Here is a 20,247-nt window from a genome sequence, read left to right as displayed (position 1 = left end):
ATCAATCACACGGTACGGTAGCAGTTGTGATGTGGAACGTGTCAAGTGCCCAAGAAATGCACACATGAAACTAGATATATATATATATATATATATATATATATATATATATATATATATATATATATATATATTACAAAGTTAAAGATTAATATGTCTATTTTTTACCCCACAAATCCATATACTGTATTTATAGATTTATTTATTTCTATTCAAGAATTCATCTATGGTATAGAATGAGTTGTGAAGGAGATATAATTTCAATTTATTTTTGAAGCTATTACTCCTGCCTCTCAGACATTTTATTTCATTTGGTAATTTGTCGAAAATTTTTGTAGCAGCATGATTTGCCCGTTTCTGTGCCAAAGATAGGTTGAGTAAAGGATAGTGTATGTCTTTCTTTTTTCTGGTACTACAATCATGAATGTCACTATTCTTTTTAAACTGGTCCATGTTGCTGAGAACAAATTTCATTAGTGAGTAAATGCACTGTGATGCTGTTGAAAGAATTCCCAATCTTTTAAAAAGATGTCCACAAGATGTGCAACTATGAACCCCACACATTATTCTAACCACTTTCTTTTAAACAGTGAATACTTTTTGTCTAAATGTTAAGTTACCCCAAAATATTATTCCATATGACATCAGAAAATGAAAGTATGCAAAGCATGTTAGCTTACTTATTTCTATATCCTCAAAATTGGCAATTATTCTGATTACAAAAGTTGCTGAACCTAGTCGCTTTAGAAGATCCAAAATATGAATTTTCCGACTAAGATTCACATCTATGTGCACACCCAAAAACTTTGTATGCTCTACCCTGTCTACTGACTTCTGTTGATGTGTTATATTTATTGAAGGAACTGTACTTTTTGCAACAGAAAATTGGATGTACTGTGTTTTTTAAGGTTTAGAGCAACCCATTTGCAGAAAACCAATTAATGACTTTTCCAAAGGCCTTATTTGTATCATTTTCTATTGGAGTTTCTTTTCCTGTATTAATAATGATGCTTGTATCATCAGCAAACAGTGACAGTTCAGCTTCCTGTTTCAGATAGGAAGGGAGGTCGTTCACATGTATCAAGAACAGAAGGGGACCCATGATTGAACCCTGTGGAACACCTAATGTAATTTCACCCCAGTTACATGAAGTGGCAAACTTATTTAAATCACTTGACCCATATAAGGAAACTTTTTGCTTCCTGTTCTGTAGGTATGACTTAAACCAATCATGATTAACGTAATATCATGATTAACACAATCAACAGCTCCCTATGCAACCACTATCAGCATAAGTTGGATACATGATTTTCCATTACCAGCTGTGAGGTGTTGGTGGGGATGGTATCTCCTGAGGCAACCTGACCAACTTTTAAACTTCTTCTTGATATCCCAGATACTGGCACTGGCACAGCTGCTCATACACATGTTGTATCAGAAACAGATCTGGGGACCTTGTTGGCCACGGGATTGCCTCAGAAGCACACAGATAGCTCACAGAGTGATGTGGCATGTCTAGATGAACATTGTCCTGTTGAAAAATGCCATCACGATACTGTTTCATAACACATGAAGGTGCAGGATGTCCATGACATACTGTTGTGCCATTACAGTTCGCAGAAGACTGAAAACATCCACGATTTTAGATGGTTCCAGGAGAAAAATAAACTGCAGAAGGAAACCTGTGTCTAAAACCGTCATCTTCCTAGGAAACGGAGCATCACATTTATGGGTGGCAAGGTCTTTCTACCCAGCAGCTACCTCCATCTTCTCCACTGCCGATCGTTGCAGTCGGTCGCTACCACTGAATAACACTGCGAGACGTTCCGGCTATGGTCCGTCAGCGTACAAAGTCACGTTTGCTGCCGAAGCGGTTGTCTAGTATCAGGCGCTGGCCAGTATAATTTCGACGCTCTGTAGCCTCGTTGGCTGACGTTCCTGGACACGAGTTCCTATCCTCGACTTGTTCTTCAAGACACCCTCTACAAACCCTCGAAGTTTGTTGCAACAGTTCTGGGACACGCTTTAGATACCATCCACAATGCTGTCGACTACCATTAATGACAAAGGGTAATGACCTTATTATGCATTTATACAAGTAACGATAAATCAGTGCTTCTTTCATTACAATTCCTTATTGTACCCCGCACGAATGTAACACGGTTGTTACAACTTTTAGTGTCCTTCCTGAGGGAACATGATGTTTTTTTTGGAAGATAAGACAAAAATAAGTATACCCGAAAACAGCACTGGCAGACTTTCCCTATTGTGCTAACTATAGTTACGCACATAACATTTGTGCAATTTACACTGAAGTATTAACATGACAATAAAAAAACAGAAACACATAAATCTGGCACTGTATATAGGGAAGCTTTGATGATGCGAGCTGTGTTGATTTACTACTACACAAAGAAACAAGGAGTCTTTACAGATGTAACAAAACCTTGACTTTTGATGTAATGACCCCTCAGTATGTAGTACAATCGTGCGAAGATAAGCAAAATGTGTGATAAACTGAACGTATGCTTACTTTGACAGTTATGTTTTAGCTATGTACTTCTTATATGTTATAGTTATGCATATGTCTTAACAATTCCTTAGCAGTTATCAATGATTGTTGCACGATTCCCGTGTTCTTGAATTCACAATTATTTTGTAACTTTTACTATCGTTTGTGCACGTGGTTACTCATTAACATACACTGACGTTTTCTTTTCTTATCTTCACGTGTAGACAGGTTACATGAATAATTTCTGTAATTAACAATTTTTATACAGGTGGAAGGAAATTGTTCTCTCCGTGGTACATCACCTTGACGATGCACTGTCCGCGTGGGTGGGGAGGCTTGGGTATCTGCGTGAAGCTGAGGGCTACACTGAAGGTAGAGGACCAACTGCCGAAAAGGCCTCAGCTGATGGATCAGACTAGGAGTGTCCACAACGTCCCATCTTCCCTATCCACTCCTAGTCCTTACCCAATTCCCTTTTCGAACCCAATGTGTGATGCGATCTGTGCCAAGGGGAGCGTGGCACTTGGGAAGGTGTGTCACAAACGGAGCCTCTGGGATACCAGCTGACCTCCCTGAGTAAGTGGCCTTACACACAGCAGGGTATTTGTGGTGTGGACCATGTAGAGCCCCAAATCTCATGGGACCTATATGGACATGACTAAAGAAAATAAATTAAAACAAACTGAGGGGCAAACTTAGACACCCAAAAATCGGAGTCAGGACCGATGGAAGGCATTCCCACTACTGTATCAGGGTCTGGACCTGAGCCAGAAGTGGATACTGTAACCAAGAAGTTGGATCAGATCAACATTAAAGCCTTGTATGGGGCTGAGAGGAGAGAACTACTCAGGGAACAGAGAAAAAAGGCAGGGAAAGAATGGCTTCCTAAAGACAAGTGGAGGGATGTGAAGGGGCTTGAACCTAAGACCCCCAAGAAAAAACTGTCTCAGATTGAAGGGGATATGCAGACCCCCACAACGTCGAAGACTGTCAGCAAGAGGATAAGGGAGAAATCTAAAACTCCCTACTCCCTGGATAAGCGAGCCCAGAAAAAAACTGAGGAAAGAAACAGGGAAACATCTATAATACTGCAGTCTCGGTTTTAAAGGTGGCAGTTATCCAGAAAGGCTATTCACTTGTAGCCATCACCTCACAGCTGGAGGAAATTGTACAGATGTCCCTCTTTGAAACGAATGGGTGGGGGGGGGGGGGGACGCTGGTCCAGGAACCAGCTTCAGGAGGGTCCATCTAGATCATGGTACCCTCATTTTTATCTGTGAGAAGGTGCAAACGGTGGAATGGCTTACGGACAAGGTGACCTTGATAACCTCATGGGAAGATGCGAAGCTGATGGTCAAGACGGCAGTGGAGCTTCTCATGACCGCAAAGGTATGGGTACTAAAGATCCTTAAGGATGTTTCTGTTCAAGAAAATAGGGGCCCAGAACCCAAAAGTCTAAACAGAAGACTGGAGAGTGATCAACCAGAAGGTTGTACCAGAAGGACGAAATCTGGTGGCGGAGGTCGGAGAGAAGTCCCTGAAGGCGATGCGAGAGCAAGACCTGAAATTGTTTTTAGGGTTCTCACAGGCCAGCCTCAAGGTTATTAAAGACCTCAAAGGCAATGATGGCAGCAAGATGGAGACTGGAGGTGCTGCAGATTAATGTGAAGTACATTAAAGGGGTCTCTGCTGGCCTGAGCCGCTGTCCGGGGAGACAGGAAGTGGACCCGGCCCTGATAAAAGAACTCTACTTATATAAAGGGGGTATATCAGGCCTTTGTGGCACTGTTGATAAGCTGATTTATGCTAGAAATCTAAGAAAGTCCAAAACATGCACCAATGTAAGAAATGATGGATTTCTGCTCCAGGGACATAGTAACTGTTAGAATGCAGCAATTTAGGAAGGGAAATTGTTTTGGCCTTAGCATATCTTCCTTGCAAAGACAGCTCTCCTCCTCCTTTGGAGGTGACTGGTAGAAGCTTGCCATCGGCAAGGTGACCAACAGTTTATGGGATATGTCGCCAATGCCCACAACCTAGTGTGGGGCAGCAAGGACAGCAACCATAGAGGTGAGTACCTTCTTGAATTTCTTTTAGCTAACAACTTGGAGGTCCTGAATAGAGGCAATGAACCTACATTCAGGAATATCCGAAAGGAAGAAGTAATTGACATAACCTTTGATTCCATGATGATGGGCAGCTATGTGAAACAATATGTGGCATAAGAGTCATCCTCACCAGACCACATGTACATTAAATTCAAGGTTGTAATGGGAATCAGACATACCATGACCTATAAGAGGGTTGGGGTTGGGTTGGGTTGTTTAAGGAAGGAGACCGGACAGCGAGATCATCGGTCTCATCGGATTGGGGAAGGATGGGGAAGGAAGTTGGCCGTGCCCTTTCAAAGGAACCATCCCGGCATTTGCCTGGAGCGATTTAGGGAAATCATGGAAAACCTAAATCATGATGGCCAGACGTGGGATTGAACCGTCGTCCCCCCGAATGCGAGTCCAGTGTCTAACGACTGCGCCACCTCGCTCGGTGACCTATAAGAATCCCAGGAAAACAGACTGGGAGACATATAGGAGGGACCTCGACTTAGGCTTATCAGAAATTAAAACCTCGATATGTTATCCAGTAGAGTTTGAGCAAGTAGCAGAGGCTATTACCTCTGCCATAGTGACCTCATATCAAGACAACTGCACAACCACCAAGAGGTGCACAAATAGGAGTGTGCCTTGGTGGAATAATAACTTGGAAACGCAAAGAAAAGATTGTTTAACCTTGCTAAATGTAAAAGGCAATGGGCAAAATAGCGTGAGGCCTTTGTCAACTACAACCCTGCAATCAGACAACCAAAGGAGGAATCCTGGAAGGCATTCAGTGAGGAAGTGGAGAGCACAGTTGCTCAAGCCAGACTTCACAGAATCCTCACTAGAGTACCAATCAATCCAGGAGGTACGTTGAGGAAGGAGGATGGGGAATGTACGGAGACAGTACATGAGACGCTAGAGCTACTACTCAGAACACACTTTCCTCAGTATGCTCTGCCAGACAACACAGACATGAATGTGATCTCAGAGAGGCAATGGTTCTCAGGCACGCGAAGAGAGGACTGGGGTTCAGCCAGAGACTGTGTGGACTTCAGTGTAATCCAATGGGCGGTGGGAACATACCAACCGTTCAAGTCACCTGGCCAGGATGGAATCTTTCCAGTTCACCTGCAACAGGCAGGAGAGAATCTCATAAGAGTCCTATGCAGGTTATTCAGGGTTAGCCTAGCAGTAGGAATCACCCAATGCTTGGAGGGTAGGGAAGGTTGTCTTCATTCCAAAGCCAGGGAGAATTGATCATACCAAGGCCAATGATATGAGACCCATCAGTCTGTCCTCCTTCATTCTCAAAACATTGGAAAAACTGGTTAATGTATACTTTGGGAAGAGGAGACTAATTAGGGCCCCTCTACATTCAAACCAACATGCACATCAACCAGGTAAATCATGTGAGACAGCTCTCCACCAACTCGTCGGGAAGGTGGAGAAAGCACATCACTTCCAAGAAATAGCCCTCTGCATCTCCCTGGATATCGAAGGAGCCATCAGTAACATGTTCTTCGATTCCATGGTAAGGGCAGCAGAGGTGCATGACCTGGGGACCACTATATGCAGGTGGACCAGGGCCAACACCACTAGAGGCTGCCCACAAGGAGGAGTCTTGTCCCCTCTATTGTCGAATCTAGTGGTGAACGACCTCATTGAGTGAGCCGTCTGTGGCTCGTGTTCGTGCCATATCTCTTTGACACCCTGTTTTTACCGTACTGACACATCGTTATCTAAATTTTCAGTTACTGGTGTCACTGAGTTGCTGTCTTGCCTGCCCGTCAGTGGCAGCAGCAGCACTTATCCATATAGGCCCTACCATATGATCTTTTCTGGACTGCTATTACTTCCCGGTCGTCGTGTGTTGTTTGTTGGTTCGGAACTGGCAGTGTTGGAACATGCGGCGCAAGTTCAGTCGGAGCGCAGCAGCAGTGAGACCCGGACTGCCATGACTCATCTGACGGTTGCTGACACACATGATTGGAGTGGGGACGACTTTGGTTGGTCGTCGGTCGGTCGTCTTGCCAGATGACGTGTATTTGGCTGGCGATTGCTTATGGGTTGGCTGGGTGTGCCGATGCGTGTTTCGTCCCTGTTACTGAACAGTCTCTGCCGTTAGCATCGTATAGTTCTTTGTGCAAGTGTTCGTGAAAGTGTGTGTAGTTTGTGTGATTTTGACTGACAAGTTATTTTAAATGTTCTCGGCGTACTGGCTCAGGTGTAAATCGGTTGGCGTGGAGCAGTGAGGAATCTCGGCAGGGTGTAGTTTGGCTGGGGCCTGCTGGCGGTTACTACGTGATGTCGGAGAGTGTGGCGCTGTTCCCATTGCTACGACGTCCATGGCTCACCGACCTTGGACACGACAGTTGAGTTTTGATTTAACCTACCAGCAAGTCAAGACTGTTCACACTGTGTCGTTTGGAGTTCGTTGTCGGCTGTTGGGATATTCCCACGAGCAACAACGTGGTTTCCAAGTTAGAAAATTCTAACCACCCTCTGGTGGAGTCTTGGGCGCCAATATCTTCTATGTTGTTCTGTTGAACTCCCTGTTGTGCCCTGGTCGGGTGAAGTGGAAATTATCTTGTCGCTGGATCAACTAACTGTCGCCCGGTTGGGTTGTCGTCGGATCGTGAATGGTTGGCCCGGCTGCCTGTCTCACATAAGTGAGCGTTAGTGTTTGAATTACAGGCCGACCCTCGAACATCTGGGCATCCTTGTGTGTACTACCTTATTTTTGTTAACTTGTTCTTGTTGTTCGTACTTGTATGGTTTCTAGGCTGTTTTTGTGTTTTAAATGAGAGTTATTTTACTCTTAAGGCCTTCAGCCTACTTTAAAGTACTGTTTCACGTAAGCTCTTTGGCATTTTAAAATTTTTTTGAATTTTTAAGTCTTCGGCCTTCAGCCGGTTTGAGTTTCAGTTGTTTGTTCTTAAGGCCTTCAGCCTTAATTAAAGAACTGTTTTACCTAAGGAATTTGGTATTAAGAAAAAATTTGTGTTTTGGAGTTTTAAGTGTTTGGCCTACAGCCGATTTGAATTTAACTTCTTTACTTCAGCCTAACTAAAGAACTGTTTTAAGATAAGGCTTTTAAATTTCTAATTATGCTTGCGTTTTAAGTTATTGGCCTTCAGCTATTTTTAAATTAAAGTGGCTTTCAGCCAGTAATTAAGTCCCTAACATTAAAGCTGTGTGTTTAAAATATTTTTTGGGCTCTTGTAATTTTAGACAATGCTTCTGCCAAGGATAAGCAGATGACCTGGTCATAGTAATACTTGGCAAATATACTGACACAGTTAGAAATATGGGACAAGGAGGTTTGGACATTGTGCAAAATTAGTGCGTTAAATAGGATCTGAGGGTTAATCCTAAGAAGACTGTTGTGGTGCCATTTATGAAGAGACATATTCAACACTCAAGTTGGAATATAGAGCTCTTCGATGAAACTCTACCTGTGAGTGGGATAGCGAAATATCTAGGGGTAATCTTAGATGAGAAGCTAACGTGAATCCCTCACATTAAGTGTATCTGCTCCAAGGCAAAAAGTTCTCTAGTGAGTACTAGAAGGGCTGGTGGCAAAACTGGGGCCTAAGCCCCAAGGGTATGCACTGGATATACACCGCAGTGGTCAGATCTAGGATTTCCTATGGGGCCATAGTGCCGTGGAAGAAGGTAGAACAGCGGGTTGCACCTAAGGAGCATTCTAAGGTGGAGAGACTGGCATGCTTAGCCATAACAGACAAAATTAGCAGCACACCAACCGCTGGGATGGAAACCATGCTGGACTATACCTCTGGGTCAAGATGGAGGTAGCAGCTGGGGGATACAGACTTAAAACTGGTAAAAACTTGATCTCATTGACAGATCCAGTATCACACACTAAGCTAATGAGTGAGGTAAATATAGGAATGGCTGGGGAAATGCCAGTCGACTATATAATAACTCCCAACTGCTTCAACAAGCCTTACAATATAATAATTGAAAGCAGGGAGCAGTGGGAAAAAACAGTTCGACACCGTATGGGGAATATTGTTTGGTTCACTGGTGGGTCGAAATCAGACCAAGGCATTGGGGTAGCGGTGTACAGTGCTCAGCCAAGACTGGAGGGCATCATCTCTCTAGGAAAACTGGCCTTGGTATTCCAAGCTGAAATTACTGCAGTCAGGGAATGTGTGGAGGAGGATATGCGTAGGTGCTACAAGGACCGTAGCATCTATACCTATTCGGCCAGACAGCCTTGAAATCACTGGAAGCTCCTGCAACGAATCTAGGATTGTTGCAGAATGTCACAGGGCTCTGGTGGAGCTAGGGGGAAGCAATAGGGTAAACCTAGTCTGGGTCCCTGGCCACTCAGGGATCTGTCGCAATGAACAACCCGACAGATTGGCCAGGATGGGGGCAACGACTCCATTTATTGGACCGGAACTTGTCCTGACAATCACCAAGACTATGATTAAACTAGAACTACAGAACTGTCTTGGGAAACACCACATAGAGTATTGGACCAAGGTTCATAAACAATAACATGGTAAGGCAATGATGCCCAAGTCATGCTTTGAAACAAGCTCTGTAATCCTGTGATTGAACAGGAAAGAGATCAAACTCATGACTGTATTGATGACCAACCATGGGAATTTCAAACAACACCTGCACACAATGGATGTAACGGAAGAATACCCTAAATGTAGGATCTGTGATGTGGGTGAAGAAACTACATCACTCCTAATCTTCGGATGCAGGGCATTGGAGAGAAAAAGATAGAGAATCTTCGGAACAACTAGACCTGAAGAAATTGTGTCTAACAAAAAACTCCTAAAGGGACTCCTTGCACTATTTAAGGGCATTGGTTGGCTTTACTAGATATACAGGGAGCGATACCGCACAATAAACTCGATTTCAGTGCGGGCAGTGGCGGGTTAGACCTAAGCTATTTTAGATTCCCTGTCAAAACCAAATCAGATCAAACCAGAAGGTAATTGTAGTGCCATGCACGTGCAAGAAGAATTAAGGGAATAAGATTATTGACGCTTATAATAGGACGAGAAACTGAGGGAAGAAGGAGAAGAGGACGATCCAAGAGTACATGATACTAAAATGTACATTGATAAAGAAAATACTTAGTGTAGAAGAAGAGGATGTACAAGATCGAAATAAATGGAGGAAATTGTTAAAGATATAGTGCTGGATACTTGTGTACTACTACGTTAAAATTTCTAAGCCAATGTTATGTTGCAGAAAAATCTCGTTCTGTGGAAACCTCAGATAATAATAATTTCAGTATTAATTTTCTTCTTCGTTACATTAAAGCAGAAAGCTTGAGTGTGAACCAGTGCTTCCTGCTTCAATAATTAACGCCTTAGTATTACAGCACGTTTGTGAAATTTCTCATATAAAAATGCCAGTACCTATGGGAGCTATGTTATTTGTTATACTTATCATTTTGATAGCACTAATTACTACAAAGTAATGCAACAAAACACATTTTATCACTGGTATGACAAATGTCGATTTGAAAAACAGTTGTAAACGATTTCTTCACAAGCATTTAACTTTAACTCTCTCCTATCTTCGTATCAATGTGAAATGATCTTTCCTGGTGATCCCCTTATTATTCCTAATTTGTTGTAGTTAGCGTGAATACCCTATTTGTTTCTGTAGACGAGTTGACGGATGCAAAAACCAATAACTCGTGCTCTATCCACTCTAGTTGGTCAGGGAGGTAAAATCGTTCACTCAAATGCATGTTCTTATGAACGCGATTTCCTTCTTCATAGACTTGCTTCTTAATATTTTCGGGATATCGTCAACTGCCTTTGTTACGTAATACTCAAATTATTGCAGTGGGCAGATTCATATACATCGCTGTCCGGCTGTGATGATGGACTCAATCGACCACTCTAAAATTAAATGAATTTTATGAAAGCGCTTGGCAGAACATGACAACAATTTAGAAAAGGAAACACTGTCCTAAGATTCTACAAAATATATTACAGAACATTAGGAAAGAGTTTCCTATTTAATACTAAATAATATTTTGGTAGTCCAACTTTTTCAGTTGAAATTATTAATAGCGTAATGGGCACTGCTTCGTTCGGGATAGCACTACAAAATTCCATACGAATCCTCATTATATTTAACTATGGTCAACAACATTCTGATACAATACGAATAGAGTATCACTTAATTAAAGCTCATCTACGTAAATGCGAACATGTTCAATTGAGGGCAGATCCCGAATAGTCAAAATTCAGTATAGCACAAATTAATCGGTGACGTGCAAATGAAGTGGAAATGAAACGAAAATGACATACTAATTGACACGTTTATATTAGCACGTATTCAAGCATATACATTTATTACTGTTGCCACAGTATGATTGGAAAGCGCTTTCAATAATCTCTAATAAACTGGCCACACTGGTGGGATGTGGCTATATCAAACAAAGGGAATCTGTATGGAAAACTCCGTGAGCATAATGCAGCTTGAATGCATTTCGTATAAAATGTCTTCGCTAACTGACCAGTAGAGCGTTAATAATGTCAGTTATTAAACAGGAAAGCTGGAAAATTGAGGCTTAGCAGACTGGTAGTTAGAGAGAGAACACAAGCTGTAACTGGACAAGGATAAGGCAGGAAAGTGGTTCTGTGCTTCTCAGAGAAATAATCGTGGTATTCGCCTTAAGCGAGATTTAGGAAATTCACAGTAAGTGTAAGACTGGACGGGCAGACTAACATTCCAACACCAGCCCTTCTGAACATAAGTCCATTGTCTTACTCAAAGCACTTCCTCGTTCGAAGTGAATTGCTAAAACACTATTCTGTCAACAGAAGAAGCGTGACAATGTATAGGGACGATAAAAACTTAGGATGAGCCTAGATACTGAACAGGAACGCAAGGAAACTGGTAAACTAACGTTGTAGCCTCCCTGAAGTTCAGCAGAAAAAAAGGAAGCGTTTACCCGATGCTACTATCATTAGAGTAATTCAGTTTTATGTAAAGGATTAATATAGTCATATATGCTCTGCAACAACAGATTTTGTTCAGGTAAAATAATCCGAAGTAACATTTTGCCTATATGCAAAGGAGGTTGGTCTTATGTAACTACTTAGAACTACAGTCCTGGAAATGGAAAAAAGAACACATTGACAGCGGTGTGTCAGACCCGCCATACTTGCTCCGGACACTGCGAGAGGGCTGTACAAGCAATGATCACACGCACGGCACAGCGGACACACCAGGAACCGCGGTGTTGGCCGTCGAATGGCGCTAGCTGCGCAGCATTTGTGCACCGCCGCCGTCAGTGTCAGCCAGTTTGCCGTGGCATACGGAGCTCCATCGCAGTCTTTAACACTGGTAGCATGCCGCGACAGCGTGGACGTGAACCGTATGTGCAGTTGACGGACTTTGAGCGAGGGCGTATAGTGGGCATGCGGGAGGCCGGGTGGACGTACCGCCGAATTGCTCAACACGTGGGGCGTGAGGTCTCCACAGTACATCGATGTTGTCGCCAGTGGTCGGCGGAAGGTGCACGTGCCCGTCGACCTGGGACCGGACCGCAGCGACGCACGGATGCACGCCAAGACCGTAGGATCCTACGCAGTGCCGTAGGGGACCGCACCGCCACTTCCCAGCAAATTAGGGACACTGTTGCTCCTGGGGTATCGGCGAGGACCATTCGCAACCGTCTCCATGAAGCTGGGCTACGGTCCCGCACACCGTTAGGCCGTCTTCCGCTCACGCCCCAACATCGTGCAGCCCGCCTCCAGTGGTGTCGCGACAGGCGTGAATGGAGGGACGAATGGAGACGTGTCGTCTTCAGCGATGAGAGTCGCTTCTGCCTTGGTGCCAATGATGGTCGTATGCGTGTTTGGCGCCGTGCAGGTGAGCGCCACAATCAGGACGGCATACGACCGAGGCACACAGGGCCAACACCCAGCATCGTGGTGTGGGGAGCGATCTCCTACACTGGCCGTACACCACTGGTGATCGTCGAGGGGACACTGAATAGTGCACGGTACATCCAAACCGTCATCGAACCCATCGTTCTACCATTCCTAGACCGGCAAGGGAACTTGCTGTTCCAACAGGACAATGCACGTCCGCATGTATCTCGTGCCACCCAACGTGCTCTAGAAGGTGTAAGTCAACTACCCTGGCCAGCAAGATCTCCGGATCTGTCCCCCATTGAGCATGTTTGGGACTGGATGAAGCGTCGTCTCACGCGGTCTGCACGTCCAGCACGAACGCTGGTCCAACTGAGGCGCCAGGTGGAAATGGCATGGCAAGCCGTTCCACAGGACTACATCCAGCATCTCTACGATCGTCTCCATGGGAGAATAGCAGCCTGCATTGCTGCGAAAGGTGGATATACACTGTACTAGTGCCGAAATTGTGCATGCTCTGTTGCCTGTGTCTATGTGCCTGTGGTTCTGTCAGTGTGATCATGTGATGTATCTGACCCCAGGAATGTGTCAATAAAGTTTCACCTTCCTGGGACAATGAATTCACGGTGTTCTTATTTCAATTTGCGGGAGTGTATTTGTTGCATTTCTTGGGTAACTACGTGCAGTGAAAATTGCATTTTCAGTACTAGCAAAACTGTTATAAGGTGACCATATCTTAAGGAAACTCGATGTCATCCCACAGTTTACTAGTTTCCAAATAGCTGAAGCTATTGTACAGATAAACAAAACCATCGTGAACCAAACCGAATTTGTATGTAGAAGTTAGAGAAGAAGAAACCCTGTAAAAAAGGAAATTGTTTAATGGAATGTTGTACTCATCGGCGCACCATTTGTAGTCATGTGGTGCAATAATCTGAGCTCAGCATCAACTTGAATGTAACTCAGAGCAGTGTATAAACATGCGTAGAAGAGTAATTCTTACAAGATAAACACTAAGAAATTCCAGTGATTAGAATTAAAAGTTTGTTTGCAGTATCTAACGTCTCCAAAGCATATTATATGTCTGCTAGTCAGAATAGCTATTGTGTCAGTGGTTGCAGTAAGTACCGCTGCAAATGTCTTGCTATCGCTGCTACATTTCAACTGTTCCACAAATTCTTACCAAAAAAGAAAACGTTAAAAGATCACTCTGATTTTATATTTAGATAGAGATAGTCGTATTACATGAGGGGAGTCGGAATCAGCCATTTTGTTCAAACTTATTCGATGTATCTCCACGATTAATATTGACGTGACAGTATCCGATACTGATTTAAGATTACGACAGACAAATTAGTGAGACTGTTGCACGTAATTATTGGCTTTCTGAGATTAACTAACCTGTATATTAATCTCTTTCCTGATAACTGAGACGACTTGTGAGGTATAATATTAGTTGCTGGCTCATGTTCAAGCGTAACAGAACCCGCATCTTCGCCGTTTTTTTTTTTTTTTTGTTTCGTGCTAATCTATACTTCTTTACAAATGAGACGTCAGTTCTTTCTGTTACGCTTTTACGAATATACCGCTTACGCGATTTTGATAAAATCTGGAGTGGGGGAGGTTGAACGTTGACGAAGAACACAGGCTACTTTAGAAAGGGTGTAGTAAAATATATTTACTGATTTGAAGAATATAACGCGAAATATGGGACTATAATTACTCTTTGAATAAGCTATTTACTCGTTGACTTAGGAAATAAATCATATCCTTGGAAATTCTTTTTGTTTGACATGTTCTACATAATGCAACATAATGCTATTACAATCCTCTACGTGTTTAATCCATACTTCCATACTAATACCAATCACAAGCCCGTCACATTTTAGCCACTGCGCGTCATGCCTGTCTCATAACTTTCTTGATGCGGTTAAATTTTCATGCACATCTCGTTGTCAGGTGGTTAGTCTTGCTTTATCTGATCATGGATTCCTAGGTTTAGTTCCCGTTCGGTTCGCTTTTTTTCTGCTCGCGTCTGGATGTGTGCGTTGTTCTCATCATCATTTTGTCGTCACCGACGTGCAAGCCACCGAAGTGGAGTGAAGTAAATAGACATGCACCAAACTCCTGAACACCCCAATTAGGGTCTCCTGGCCAATTAAGCCACACACACGTTTCATTTTACTGATACACGAGCGCAGCCGTGTGAAACAGCTATAATACAGTGCTTATACACTCCTCAACGTGTTTAATCCATGCCAGTCCACAATTGCATACTGACATTACAAATGCGAAACTAGCACTGGGTTACGTTTTCACGACTAAACCACTGAACCACATCCACGAAATGTGGTGTGAGATAGCTGGAACCGCGATAAAGAAGATAGGCTACTTTACAGCTCTATAGTATAAGATACTTACTAATTTGAAGAATTTTACGCAAATTAAGGAAAAATATTTACTCCTTGAAAAAAACTATTTACTTTTCACTCGTGGACTTTATCATATTTGCGTAAACGCTGCTATGGTTGACATGTTCTACGTAATACGATTCAAGTACTCACGACTCTACCGCGAACTAATTCCGGTGGTATTTGGTATGGAAATAGCTTCAAACCTGAGGAAGACCATAGGCTACTTTAGAACGCTGTATCTTTTTGAGTGTTGTTGTCCAGAGACTGGTTTGATGCAGCTCTCCATGCTACTCTATCCTGTGCAAGCTTCTTCATCTCCCTGTACCTACTGCAACCTACATCCTTCTGAATCTGTTTAGTGCATCCATCCCTTGGTCTCCCTCTACGATTTTTGCCCTCCACGCTGTCCTCCAATAGTAAATTGGTGATACCTTGATGCCTCAGAATATGTCCTACCAACCGATCCCTTCTTCTAGTCAAGTTGTGCTACAAATTTCTCCTCTCTCCAATTCTATTCAATACCTCCTCATTAGTAATGCGATCTACCCATCTAATCTTCAGCATTCTTCTGCAGCACCAAATTTCGAAAGCTTCTATTCTCTTCTTGTCTAAACTATTTATCGTCCACGTCTCACTTCCATACATGGCTACACTCCATACAAATACTTTCAGAAAGCACTTCCTGACACTTAAATCTATACTCGATGTTAACAAATTTCTCTTCTTCAGAAACGCTTTCCTTGCCATTGCCAGTCTACATTTTATATCCTCTCTACTTCGGCCATCATCAGTTATTTTGCTCCCCAAATGGCAAAACTCCTTTACTACTTTAAGTGTCTCATTACCTAATCTAATCCCCGCAGCGTCACCTGACTTAATTCCATTATCCTCGTTTTGCTTTTGTTGATGTTCATCTTGTACCCTCCTTTCAAGACACTGTCCATTCTGTTCAACCGCTCTTCCAAGTCCTTTGCTGTCTGTGACAGAATTACAATGTCATCGGCGAACCTCGAAGTTTTTATTTCTTCTCCATGGTTTTTAATACCTACTCCGAACTTTTCTTTCGTTTCCTTTACTGCTTGCTCAATATACAGATCGAATAGCATCGGGGAGAGGCTATAGCCCTGTCTCACTCCCTTCCCAACCACTGCTTCCCTTTCATATCCCTCGACTCTTATAACTGCCATCTGCTTTCTGTACAAATTGTAAATAGCCTTTCGCTCCCTGTATTTACCCCTGCCACCCTCAGAATTTGAAAGAGAGTATTCCAGTCAACATTGTCAAAAGCTTTCTCTAAGTCTACAAATGTTAGAAACATAGATTTGTCTGGCCTTAATCTATTTTCTAAGAGAAGTTGTAGGGGTCAGTATTGCCCCACGTGTTCCAATATTTCTACGGAATCCAAACTGATCTTCCCCGAGGCCGGCTTCTACCAGTTTTTCCATTCGTCTGTAAAAAATTCGTGTTAGTATTTTGCAGCCATGGCTTATTAAACTGATAATTCGGTAATTTTCACATGTGTCAACACCTGCTTTCTTTGGGACTGGAATTATTATATTTTTCTTGAAGTCTGAGAGTATTTCGCCTGTCTCATACATCTTGCTCACTAGATGTTAGAGTTTTGTTAGGCCTGGCTCTCCCACGGCTATCATTAGTTCTAATGGGATGTTGTCTACTCCCGGCGCCTTGTTTCGACTTAGGTCTTTCAGTGCTCTGTCAAACTCTTCACGCAGTATCATATCTCCCATTTCATCTTCATCTACATCCTCTTCCATTTCCATAATATTGTCCTCGAGTACATCACCCTTGTATAGACCCTCTATATAGTCCTTCCACCTTTCTGCTTTCCCTTCTTTGCTTAGAACTGGGTTTCCATCTGAGCTCTTGATATTCATACAAGTGGTTCATTTTTCTCCAAAGGTCTCTTTAATTTTCCTGTAGGCAGTATCTATCTTACCGCTAGTGAGATAAGCCTCTACATCCTTACATTTGTCCTCTAGCCATCCCTGCTTAGCCATTTTGCACTTCCTGTCGATCTCATTTTTGAGACGTTTGTATTCCTTTTGGCTGCTTCATTTACTTCATTTTTGTATTTTCTCCTTTCATTAATTAAATTCAAAATCTCTTGTGTTAACCAAGGATTTATATTAGCCCTCGTCTTTTTACCTACTTGATCCTCTGCTACCTTCACTATTTCATCTGTCGAAGCTACCCATTCTTCTTCTACTGTATTTCTTTCCCCCATTCTTGTCAATCGTTCCCTAATGCTCTCCCTGAAGCTCTCTGCAACCTCTCGTTCTTTCAGTTTATCCAGGTCCTATCTCCTCAATTTCCCATCTTTTTGCAGTTTCTTCAGTTTTAATCTACAGTTCATAACCAATAGATTGTGGCCACAGTCCACATCTGCTCCTGGAAATGCCGTACAATTTAAAACGTGGTTCCTGAATCTCTGTCTTACCACTGTATAATCTATCTGAAACCTTCTAGTATCTTCAGGCTTCATCCATGTGTACAACCTTCTTTCATGATTCTTGAACCAAGTGTTAGCTATGATTAAGTTATGCTCTGTGCAAAATTCTACCAGGCGGTTTCCTCTTTCATTCCTTACTCCCATTCACATTGACCTATAACGTTTCCTTCTCTTCCTTTTCCTACTGTCGAGTTCTAGTCACCCATTACTATTAAATTTTCGTCTCTCTTCACTATCTGAATAATTTCTTTTATCTCATCATATATTTCATCTCTTCATCATCTACGGAGCTAGTTGGCATATAAACTTGTACTACTGTGGTAGGCGTGGGCTTCATATCTATCTTTGATACAATAATGCTTTCACTATACCGTTTGTAGTAGCTTACCCGCATTCCTATTTTCCTATTCATTATTAAACCTACTCCTGCATTACCCCCATTTGATTTTGTATTTATAACTCTGTATTCACCTCACCAGAGGTCTTGATCCTCCTGCCATCGAACTTCACTAATTCCCACTATATCTAACTTTAACATATCCATTTCCCTTTTTAAATTTTCTAACCTACCTGGGCGAAAAAGGGATCTGACATTCCACGCTTCGATCCGTAGAACGCGTTTTCTTTCTCCTGATAACAATGTCCTCCTGAATAGTCCCCTCCCTGAGATCCGAATGGGGGACTATTTTACCTCCGAAATATTTTACCCAAGAGGACACCATCATCATTTATCCATACAGTAAAGCTGCATGCCCTCGGGAAAAATACGGCTGTAGTTTCCCCTTGCTTTCAGCCGTTCGCAGTACCAGCACAGCAAGGCCGTTTTCGTTAGTGTTACAAGACCAGATCAATCAATCATCCAGACTGTTCCCCCTGCAACTACTGAAAAGGCTGCTGCTCCTCTTCAGGAACCAGACGTTTGTCTGGTCTCTCAACAGATACCCCTCCGTTGTGGTTGCACCTACGGTACGGCTATCTGTATCGCTGAGGCGCGCAAGCCTCCTGACCAACGGTAAGGTCTATGGTTCGTGGGAGTGTTACTAACTTTTATAAATCTGGTATATATGAGTGACATATAGACGACGCTGGCGCTATGGTCGGCGAATCTTTGTGTCGGTAGATTATTCCGTGAGAGCGCAAATCCAATGATCCAATGTTACTCTTTATGGTTTATGATAGTTAGTTGCTAGACCACCTGACATCGCTGGAGAGTTTTGGTGGAGATACAACAATGAAATCGGCCGGTGATACGTCTCGCAACGGTAAATCTGATTTAGCGCATAGTTCTAAGAGAGCTCAGCTACGTAAGGTACTCGAATCCAACAATTCTAGAAACCTCAGAGCAATCTCATGTCCTCTAGAACTTGGGTGCAGAACGTCCGGCTGCCTTCAGAGCTACAGAGATATTAGAAGAGTCACAAGCCCGTGGCATTTTACATGTTGTGCTTCACGCGTCTCTTACAGCTTCCAAGACGTTTTATGGCTCACAAAGACAGCGTCTATTAAAGGTTGTACGACAAACAGGAGTCGTACCTTTACATGTGGAACATGGCAAGCTTTCGGTGAGGGTGTATGTTAATCATAGGGAGATAGATAAAAAATGTAGGCCCTGCAATGCATTAAAATGGAAGGGACAAACGGTTGGTATGTGTTTCTCTAGTGGCAAAATCTCACAACCAGTACTAGGTGAGCCAGAGCAGGGCTTAATACTGTACTTCTGCACGAATGTAATGAATCAATGTATTTTTTAAATATAATTAGAAAATGTAATGCATGCTTTCAGATTCGATGTACAGCAAAATAATAGAGACCCAATTATTACGTACCTACATACCGGTGTTCCACACATTATTACGCATACTTTTCTACACCACTTCTATACACGGACATATTGTAAAATTACTAGCTTGCTTACCGACCATCATTCATGATAACAAAACTACTGATATGCGAGCCGAGCAGCGGGTACATCTACATCTACATCTACATTGATACTCAGCAAGCCATCGTATGGTGCGTGGCGGAGAGTACACTGTACTTGTAACAGCTAGTAACGGATAAATATCTTACTGCTGACCATCAGCAATGCGATTGTGCACGCATTGCAAAGAACGTGATACTTACCCAGCTAGAAAGCATAATAAAATACGCTCTCATATTAATAATAACAATAATTGACATTCCTATTTTGGAATTAAATGAAAAATTGGGGCAGAGATAATTAATTGTCGTCCATTGACGAAAGAGAAATTATTTAATAGGCTTCAGTTCTTCCAGGACATAGTATAAGCAGACTCTTTCAGTAACATTTTATAGCAATCAGACAGCCTCATACGAAAATATATAAAAATTAACATTAGGTCTGGATAAACAGTTTAATGAAGTAGCACCGCGTTATATCTGGCTTCGCATGATAGGACAAGAAACATTGTACTTGGCTTCACATGCAAGGATACCTCAAAGATAGTTTCAACATTGCTTCACATGTCGAGGTTTTAACAGAAAGGCGCAAAACAAACAGTTTACAAAAAACGAAAAGTTGTACCGTGTCCTAAACAAGTACTATATCTGGTATCAGAGGAACTCATTTGGTGTGTGTTTTTATGTGTGTGTGTGTGTGTGTGTGTTTTTGGGTTTGAGGGGGGGGGGGGGGGAATGTAAATTCTTGTGGTTCAAGGTGCAAATCTTATGAAGGAACTGACTACAACTAATACCGTTGAAAATGGTTTTTTCACTGAACATTTGAAGCATATACTCGTATTTCATTACAATGTGATAGTTATCTTCCGTAGGCTAGTACACAAAATTTGGATTTCCCTGCAGTGTCACTGCGCGAAACCACGATTAGTTTCAAAAATTGGCAGCGCAA

At 42.6% G+C, this 20,247-nt stretch overlaps 1 protein-coding gene across 1 annotated transcript in view; it reads right to left on the bottom strand.

Moving 5' to 3' along the window:
* LOC124798119 (protein-tyrosine sulfotransferase-like) overlaps positions 1-20,247 on the bottom strand; it is a 343,624-nt gene that overhangs the window by 51,408 nt on the left and 271,969 nt on the right. The window lies entirely within an intron of this gene.

This window comes from Schistocerca piceifrons, chromosome 1 (genome assembly GCF_021461385.2).
Source record: "Schistocerca piceifrons isolate TAMUIC-IGC-003096 chromosome 1, iqSchPice1.1, whole genome shotgun sequence".
NCBI lineage: Eukaryota > Metazoa > Arthropoda > Insecta > Orthoptera > Acrididae > Schistocerca > Schistocerca piceifrons.
Note: the sequence above shows the minus strand (reverse complement) of the source record. Positions and strands in the feature narration are given on the sequence as shown.